Source organism: Labeo rohita, chromosome 15, assembly GCF_022985175.1.
Source record: "Labeo rohita strain BAU-BD-2019 chromosome 15, IGBB_LRoh.1.0, whole genome shotgun sequence".
Classification (NCBI taxonomy): domain Eukaryota; kingdom Metazoa; phylum Chordata; class Actinopteri; order Cypriniformes; family Cyprinidae; genus Labeo; species Labeo rohita.
This window is the reverse complement of record NC_066883.1, coordinates 3,465,339-3,474,350: the sequence shown is the minus strand read 5'-3', so window position 1 is coordinate 3,474,350 and position 9,012 is coordinate 3,465,339. Positions and strand designations below refer to the sequence as shown.

Below are 9,012 nucleotides of genomic sequence, written 5' to 3'. Positions count from 1 at the left end.
CAACCAACAACTGATTGAGAAATTTATGACACTTATATGGTATCAAAAGCAATGTTTCGGGATGTTTCACACTATGAATTCAGTAATATCACCAGTCTGTCATAATTTTGCAAGGAGTAACACTGTCATTTTACAGATTTTTTCCTAGATTATTATGATCAAACGCATTCAATAAAGTGCTAACAAGTACTTAAGGTTCTGCAGAGAAACACTTCCTATTTTAAGGTTATTTAAAAAAAAAAAACCAAAAATTAAAGTGTTGAAGCATGCTCAAGATGTTAAATTAAAAGTTTTATTTTTAAAAGTCAAAATACAAAGTCTGTATACTGTACAAAACTGAAAATGTAATCATTCAGTTTTTGAAGAAAAACTGTATACATTTTAAATGAAATACATTTCAAATACATTTCAACATTTAAAATACTTTACCAATTAAAGGAGAAGTCCACTTCCAAAATGAAGATTCACATATAATGTACTCACCCCCTTGTCATCCAAGATGTTTGTCTTTCTTTCTTCAGTTCTAAAGAAATTATGTTATTTGAGTAAAACATTTAAGCATTTTTCTCCATATAATGGACTGATATGGTGCCCCGAGTTTGAACTTCCAAAATACAGTTTAAATGCAGCTTCAAACGATCACAAATGTGGTTGTAAAACGATCCCAGCTGAGAAAGAAGGGTCTTATCTAGCGAAACGATCGGTTATTTTCATAAAATAATACAATTTATATACTTTTTTTAATATCAAACCCTCATCCTGACTTACTCTGCCTGGACTTTTTTTTTTCCGGTTCATGACAGTTAGGGTATGTCAAAAAATTCCCATCTCATGTTCTCCCTCAACTTCAAAATCGTCCTATATTGCTGCTTTTTTACCTTTTTGGTTGAGGGTGTTTGATCTTCTTTGCATGTTCACTTTGCAAAGACTGAGTCGGTACTTCTGCAGCGATGTAGGATGATTTTGAAATGATTTTAGAAGTTGAGGGAGAAAATACTTTTGGAGTTTTTCGACATACCCTAACTGTCTTGAGCCAGAATACACAGAGTTCAAGGAGAGTGAGGCAAGACGAGTGTTTGAGATAACCGATCGTTTTATTTACAACCACATTTAGGATCGTTTGAAGCTGCATTTAAACTACATTTTGGAAGTTCAAAATCGGGGCACCATATCAGTCCATTATATGGAGAAAAATCCTGAAATGTTTTCCTCAAAAAACATAATTTCTTTATGACTGAAGAAAGAAAGACATGAACATCTTGGATGACAAGGGGGTGAGTACATTATATGTGAATCTTTGTTTTGGAAGTGGACTTCACCTTTAACAGAACAATTTGAAGTTGATCAAAGAAGTTGAATTAAATATTCTGAACTGAAGAAATACAAAACATCTACAAGATTTACACTGTTTAAAATGACTATTGATTCTAAAACTTTCATTATTCATAAATGTAAATTAATGTAACCAGATTCCTCACAAACAGTTCTTAAGGAGGAACTGAAAAACTAAAAATTGCATTTTTATCCTACAAGTTAGGGTTAGTATCATGATGAGGTCATGATTTTACCTTTTTTTAAAACCTATTTTAGCTTGTATTTTCACAATATTTTCCCATATTTAACTAGCTCTGATAATATATGTGGACAAATATTACGTTGTATTTTAAAGAAGTAGTTCACTTCCAGAACTAAGATTTTATTAAATTATTTCATTAAAATTTACTCACCCCCTTGTCATCCCAGATGTTCATGTCTTTCTTTCCTCAGTCGTAAGAAATTATGTTTTTTTGAGGAAAAAAATTGGGAATTATCTTTATATAGTGGAGTTCAATGGTGCCCCCAATGGTGAACTTCCAAAATGCAGTTAAAATGCAGCTTTAAATGTCTCTAAACCAGGGCCCCTGGAGGGCCGGTGTCCTGCAGAGTTTACCTCCAACTTTCCTCAACACACCTGCCTGGAAGTTTCAAGTATACCTAGTAAGACCTTGATTAGCTGGTTCAGGTGTGTTTGATTAGGGTTGGAGCTAAACTCTGCAGGGACACCGGCCCTCCAGGACTGGATCTGGTGACCCCTGCTCTAAACGATTCCAGCCGAGGAAGTCATTTTTGTAACAAATTGATAATTTATATACTTTTTAACCTCAAACTCAACTCCCATCCCATTTTCTTCCCCAACTTCAAAATCATCCTACATTGCTGCAGAAGTACCAACCCAGTGTTTACAGAGTGAACATGCAAAGAAGATCAAACATTCTTTACAGAAAAAAAAAAAAAAAAAAAAAAAAAAAAAAAAAAAAGGTAAAACAGCGATGCAGGATGATTTTGATGTTGAAGAATAAAACAAGATGGGAATTTTTCGGCATATCCTAACCATATTGACATGGATTACACAGACTATGCATGTGCATCACAGAGATGAGACAAAACGAGCATTTGAGGTTAAAAAGTGAATAAATTGTCAATTTAAAAAAAAAAAAAAAAAAAAAAAAAAAAAGACCGTTTTGCTAGATAAGACCCTTCTTCGTCGTCTGGGTTTAGAACCATTTGAAGCTGCATTTTTCACTTGGGGGCACCATTGAAGTCCACTATATGAAAATAATCCCTGAAATGTTTTTTCTCAAGAAACATAATTTCTTATCGACTAAAGAAAGAATGACATGAACCTCTTGGATGACAAGGGGGTAAGTAAATTATCTATAATTAATTTTTTTTCTAAAAGTGAACTTTAATCTCCTTTAATCCTGAGTCCTAGCTACAAAAGTGTAATGATAAGTGTAATGATAAATCAAAACATACAAATAAAGGTCCATGATTCTGCACCAGACATGACAGGCACAGCAGATAAAGAGCAGTCCTTCAAATCTGAAGTAATCAGCTGGATCCTTGGTGCATCTGGAGGTAAAAAAAATAATAAAAAAAAAAGATGATTTATTTAAAAGTCCGTAAAAATGAGAATTTCATTTATGTACCTTTTCTTTAAAAAACTGTTGACATTATGAGACATTCTGGCTAATTTAATGATCTAGTTGTAATCTAATAGTAATCTGAATGTCACTGGTTTGAGTCTCAGTACTGGAAATGTAGGTGAGTGAATGAACAGTGCTCTCTTCCACCCTCACTACCCATAACTGAGGTGTCCTTTGAGCAAGGCACGTAACTCCCATGGGCCCCACAGCAAAAAAGGCTGACCACTGCTCTAGGTGTGTGTTCTCTACTCACTGCTGTCTGTGTACTCTACTTTGAGATGGTATTTATAAGGAATATGAGTATTCACAACAATGAACACATTTTTCCAGATGTATCATAACAAAGTAAACAAATTTTGTACCCAGAAAAATGGCAATTAGCAAACCAAAAATTAAAAACAACTAATATTTTTTTATTAATTGCTAATTGCATGTATAATAATACCTGTATATTTATAACTAATATTATTATTAATAAGTTTACACTGTTTTTCTATCACAAGTGGGTGAAATGTCTAACAAATGTACTTGAGAAGATCATTAAATTTCTCATAATATCACACTTATCCACCTTATTCCTAAACGCGGAAGTAAGCCAATAGCCGCTGTAGGTTAATAACAAGAAGAACAACAACGTGCTGCAAACAGTAAAACTGTTTGCATTACAAACCAGTGTGTTCATAATTAAGGGTGTGTTTACACTTGTCATGTTTGGTTTGATTAAAACAAACTTTGATGTGATTGCTCTGTTAGTGCGGTTCATTTGAGTAAGTGTGAACATTGCCATGCGAACCTTGGTGCACACTAGGGACGTCACAATACTCAATATAATATCAAACCGTTTGGTACAACATCCACAGTTCAATACACGCTTGTTAATTGCGGTTTTTCGGTTTTGCATTTAAAGAATTTCCTTGTTTTACAGTACTGTGCGAAAGTCTTAGGCCACTAGTATTTTCATCAGCTACAAAATGGTTTAAAGTCAGTTAAAGTCGGTCTTTTGCTGTAGTGTGTCAGTAGGAAATATCAGATTACATTTCCAAACATTCATTTTGCCATTAATCGTAATAATCCAGTGAGATTTTTGTTTGCACAAGGAGTCTGACAACAGCGAGTGCTCTGCACAGAGATCTGATCTCATCATCATCCAGTCTGTCTGGAATGACATGAAGAAACAGAACAAACTCAGACAGACTAAATCCAGAAGAACTGTGACAAAGTCTCCAGGATGCTTCAAGAAACCTACCTGCAAAGCTGCAGCACTGTTAAAAGTTGTAGGCACTTGTGTAAAAATGCTGTAAAATGAGGATGCTGTCATAAATAGATTTTCTTTATCAATTACCTTCTATTAACTAAATGAAATCAACATTTGGTGCGATCATTCTTTGCATTTAAAGCAGCTTTTGCCCTAGGTGCACTTGCGCAAAATTTTTCAGGTAGCTTTGCAGGTAGGTTTCTTGAAGCATCTTGGAGACGTTGCCACAGTTCTTCTGGATTTACTCTGTTTCAGTTTGTTCTGTGTCTTCATGTCATTCCAGAGACAGACTGGATGATGATGAGATCAGATCAGTGTGGAGCACTGGCTGTTGTCAGACTCCTTGTGAAAACAAAAATCTCACTAGATTATTACAATTAATGGCAAACAGAATGTTTGGAAATGTAAACCGATATTTTTTACTGACACACTACAGCAAAAGATAGAAATAACTTACTTTAAACCATTTTTTAGCTGGTGAAAATACTAGTGGCCTAAAACTTGGATGCCCTGGGGATAACCAGATAAACATCAAATTTTCATTTTTGGGTGAACTATCCCTTTAAAGCGGTGCTGAGCAGACCGATCAGTGAATGAGCACTTTGATGTTATATACCTGCAATGCCGCTTTAAGTCGAACGCACATTTTCCTTATGTTTGGAGTGTTCAGTGAGTTCTGTAACGAAATATACGTCATTCAATTTGACCAATCAGGTTCGCTGTGAAAAATGCCAGTGTGAACGTTAAGCGGACTAGCACCAAATGTATTATTTTCCTTTTTGCTCCAGACCAAATAAACCAAACAAACCAAACTACAAGTGTGAACACACCATAAGATAATACACTTAAAAAAATATGGTAAGACACAACAATTTGAAATATCAAGCAGCAAATCGATCGGTTCTGTACAGCTAAAAATAGAGACCGGAAGCAAGACCAATAAAATTTACAAATGGCCATGTCCATTTTTACATTTAAGGTGGATAAGATGAAAATTCTGTCATCATTTACCTACCCATGTCTTTTCCAACCTGTATAACTGACTTTCTTCTGTGGAACACAAAAAAAGATTAAAAAAAGACATGAGAGTGAGAAAATGATGAGGGAGTTTTCATTCTGAGTGAGCTAAATTTAAAAAGCAAGTTTGAGAAATCAGAGTGGTGCCCTGGTGCAGTTTTCCTGCTTTGCCTGTTCACATTTTCACACTATAACAGCACACGATCATTTAAAGTATTAATGTTAAAATTACATGAATACTCACTTTTACGGGAAATCATGTGGCAAATTTTCAATCCCAAAACCTCTGGACCATTATGAAAAACACACACACACACACAAATGAATATTAACAGGATTAATAAAACAATATTAACTACTGACAGAGACATGGGCTTACAAAAATTTAGCCTACTCACCAGCTTTATACAAAAACTTCACAGTAGATCCAAAAGCATGATTTGCATAGTGTTCTTCAGAGTCCAAGAATGATGGTTTCATGTCCTCTCTGTTAAACGAGTGTGACAGCCAGTTTTTCATATTCCAGTCAGACATTTTCTTTTACAGTAACATCACAATAGTTATTTTTACCATTTCATTTTGTTAATAAAAATAAGATAGCAAAAGACAGCCTTCTGTACTTAACTCATATTAACATCATACATGTCCCGCTATTTATTGTCATGTTATGTTATGCCTGTTTCTTTATTAAAACATCAATAACTTGTAGTGCTACGCGGACATATTTACCTACATTCCGCGATATAAAAATGATTTTAAAGAATCTAAACCAGTTACTTCATATCATGACCACGACATCGTCATTGCACACAGCATTATCTCGACAGTATTAAAACATAATAACAAAACACGGCAACAGATTGTCATCGCGACAAGTATATCGATTTAACAGTAACAGTAGTAACTTAGAAAAATATATAAAAAAATGTTTACCTTCTGCCGTTTGCAATGTGTCCATTGGCCATTGGTCACGTTAAGTGTCTGTGTTCATATTCGCACGTTTTCGTTCTCAATCGAACTCAAAAAAGAATTCATCTGTCAGATGTGTGATAATCCATGTAAAAGCCATTACTTGTGCACCGAGCGAAGCAGGACTGCAGTCAAACCGAGCGAGCAGCAACGGAACTGATGTGTATCTTCAAATTTGTTCGGTAGAAGGCGCGCACAATTGTCATTGGCCAGATTCCTGGATGACATTCAGTTTAACCAATCACGACCAAAGCAACACGGAGAGACATCAAATAACGTTGCAACTGTAGAAAAATAAACTCGTTTTAAACGAAAGTTTGCAAATATATATGTATGTTGATTTTTTTTTTTTTTAGGCTGTTACATTTAATTAATTGGTCCAATGGCGTTTTCACATTTGCTTACAAGCAGGGTTTGGTACATCTGGTAAGGCAAAAAATGACATGTAACCATTTCCGCCTCCTATCATGTAAACATTTAAAAGAATGACATATTCATTCCGAGCAAGCGAGCTCGCGGACGCGAGTTGCAACGTTATTTGATGTTGCTTGAAACCATCCGTGCTTCCTAATACTCGCCACTGACGCCCTAGCAACACGGCCTTGTACGCCTTGATTCGATTAGCGGATAGCATCAGGGTGAGCTGGACTCGGTGAAAAGCACGGCTCGCGAGTGACCAATGGCATTTCATGGATTGCCACAAAACATGAATCAACAACAAAGGCTGTATCAGCGTGAGCATAACTTCAGACTGAACACAACCGTCGTGTTTGACGTCAATACGGGAAGGTACACACAACCAGGATGGCACGGAGGGAAAGATATGTTAACCAACACACAATCCCACCGCTAGCTCTTTCAGAGAAATACCTTCTTAGAAGGAAGATTCCTCCTCAAGATCGCCGTAATACTGCACGCAGGGGAACTCTCACAACACACTTATCTGTGTATGAGAGGGAGAGACCGCTGCCTGTGCTGCTGATCCAACGACGAAAGAGGTGAATGTTGCCGCTTCTCACGCACAACGCTGCATTCTGCTTTAATAAAGAACAGGCAGTGAGCAGATGCACAGGCTGCCCTACTTGTACCAGGGATGGCCGGGCGTGGCCAGCTGTGAAATCTGCACAAGGCTTTCATTGGCCTGTTTTCTATACTGTCAGAGGTGTTTGGGCTCTCAAGAGTTACTGTAACCCCTAGTGTCGTACACTACTCGACACAACTCGGAGTGTACGACAGATAGGGAACCATCATTCTTGGACTGAAGAATACTATGCAAATCATGCTTTTGGATCTACTGTGAAGTTTTTGTATAAAGCTGGTGAGTAGGCTAAATTTTTGTAAGCCCATATCTCTGTCAGTAGTTAATATTGTTTTATTAATCCTGTTAATATTCATTTGTGTGTGTGTGTGTGTGTGTGTGTGTGTTTTCCCCTAATGGTCCAGAGGTTTTGGGATTGAAAATTTGCCACATGATTTCCCGTAAAAGTGAGTATTCATGTAATTTTAACATTAATACTTTAAATGATTGTGTGCCGTTATAGTGTGAAAATGTGAACAGGCAAAGCAGGAAAACTGCACCAGGGCACCACTCTGATTTCTCAAACTTGCTTCTTAAATTTAGCTCACTCAGAATGAAAACTCCCTCATCAGTTTCTCACTCTCATGTCTTTTTTTATCTTTTTTTGTGTTCCACAGAAGAAAGTCAGTTATACAGGCTGGAAAAGACATGGGTAGGTAAATGATGACAGAATTTTCATCTTATCCACCTTAAATGTAAAAATGGGCATGGCCATTTTAAATTTTATTGGTCTTGCTTCTGGTCTCTAATTTTAGCTGTACAGAACCGATCGATTTGCTGCTTGATATTTCAAATTGTTGTGTCTTACCATATTTTTTAGTGTATTATCTTATGGTGTGTTCACACTTGTAGTTTGGTTTGTTTGGTTCATTTGGTCTGGAGCAAAAAGGAAAATAATACATTTGGTGCTAGTCCGCTTAGCGTTCACACTGGCATTTTTCACAGCGAACCTAAAGTCATAGTGATACATCCACGACCTGACTGGTCATGTTGAATGACGTATATTTCGTTACAGAACTCACTGAACACTCCAAACATAAGGAAAATGTGCGTTCGACTTAAAGCGGCATTGCAGGTATATAACATCGAAGTGCTCATTCACTGATCGGTCTGCTCAGCACCGCTTTAAAGGGATAGTTCACCCAAAAATGAAAATTTGATGTTTATCTGGTTATCCCCAGGGCATCCACGTTTTAGGCCACTAGTATTTTCACCAGCTAAAAAATGGTTTAAAGTAAGTTATTTCTATCTTTTGCTGTAGTGTGTCAGTAAAAAATATTGGTTTACATTTCCAAACATTCTGTTTGCCATTAATTGTAATAATCTAGTGAGATTTTTGTTTGCACAAGGAGTCTGACAACAGCCAGTGCTCCACACTGATCTGATTTCATCATCATCCAGTCTGTCTCTGGAATGACATGAAGACACAGAACAAACTGAAACAGAGTAAATCCAGAAGAACTGTGGCAACGTCTCCAAGATGCTTCAAGAAACCTACCTGCAAAGCTACCTGAAAAATTTTGCGCAAGTGCACCTAGGGCAAAAGCTGCTTTAAATGCAAAGAATGATCGCACCAAATGTTGATTTCATTTAGTTAATAGAAGGTAATTGATAAAGAAAATCTATTTATGACAGCATCCTCATTTTACAGCATTTTTACACAAGTGCCTACAACTTTTAACAGTGCTGCAGCTTTGAAAACTGTATTTACTGGCTTTTCCCACCCG

General features: G+C 36.4%; 1 long non-coding RNA gene across 1 annotated transcript; it reads left to right on the top strand.

Moving 5' to 3' along the window:
- The first annotated feature begins 7,452 nt into the window (after positions 1–7,452).
- Positions 7,453–7,937, top strand: LOC127177146 (uncharacterized). The gene is made up of 3 exons (XR_007829192.1): positions 7,453–7,525; positions 7,651–7,692; positions 7,903–7,937. It is a non-coding gene; the product is annotated as an uncharacterized LOC127177146 (long non-coding RNA).
- Positions 7,938–9,012: the final 1,075 nt, after the last annotated feature.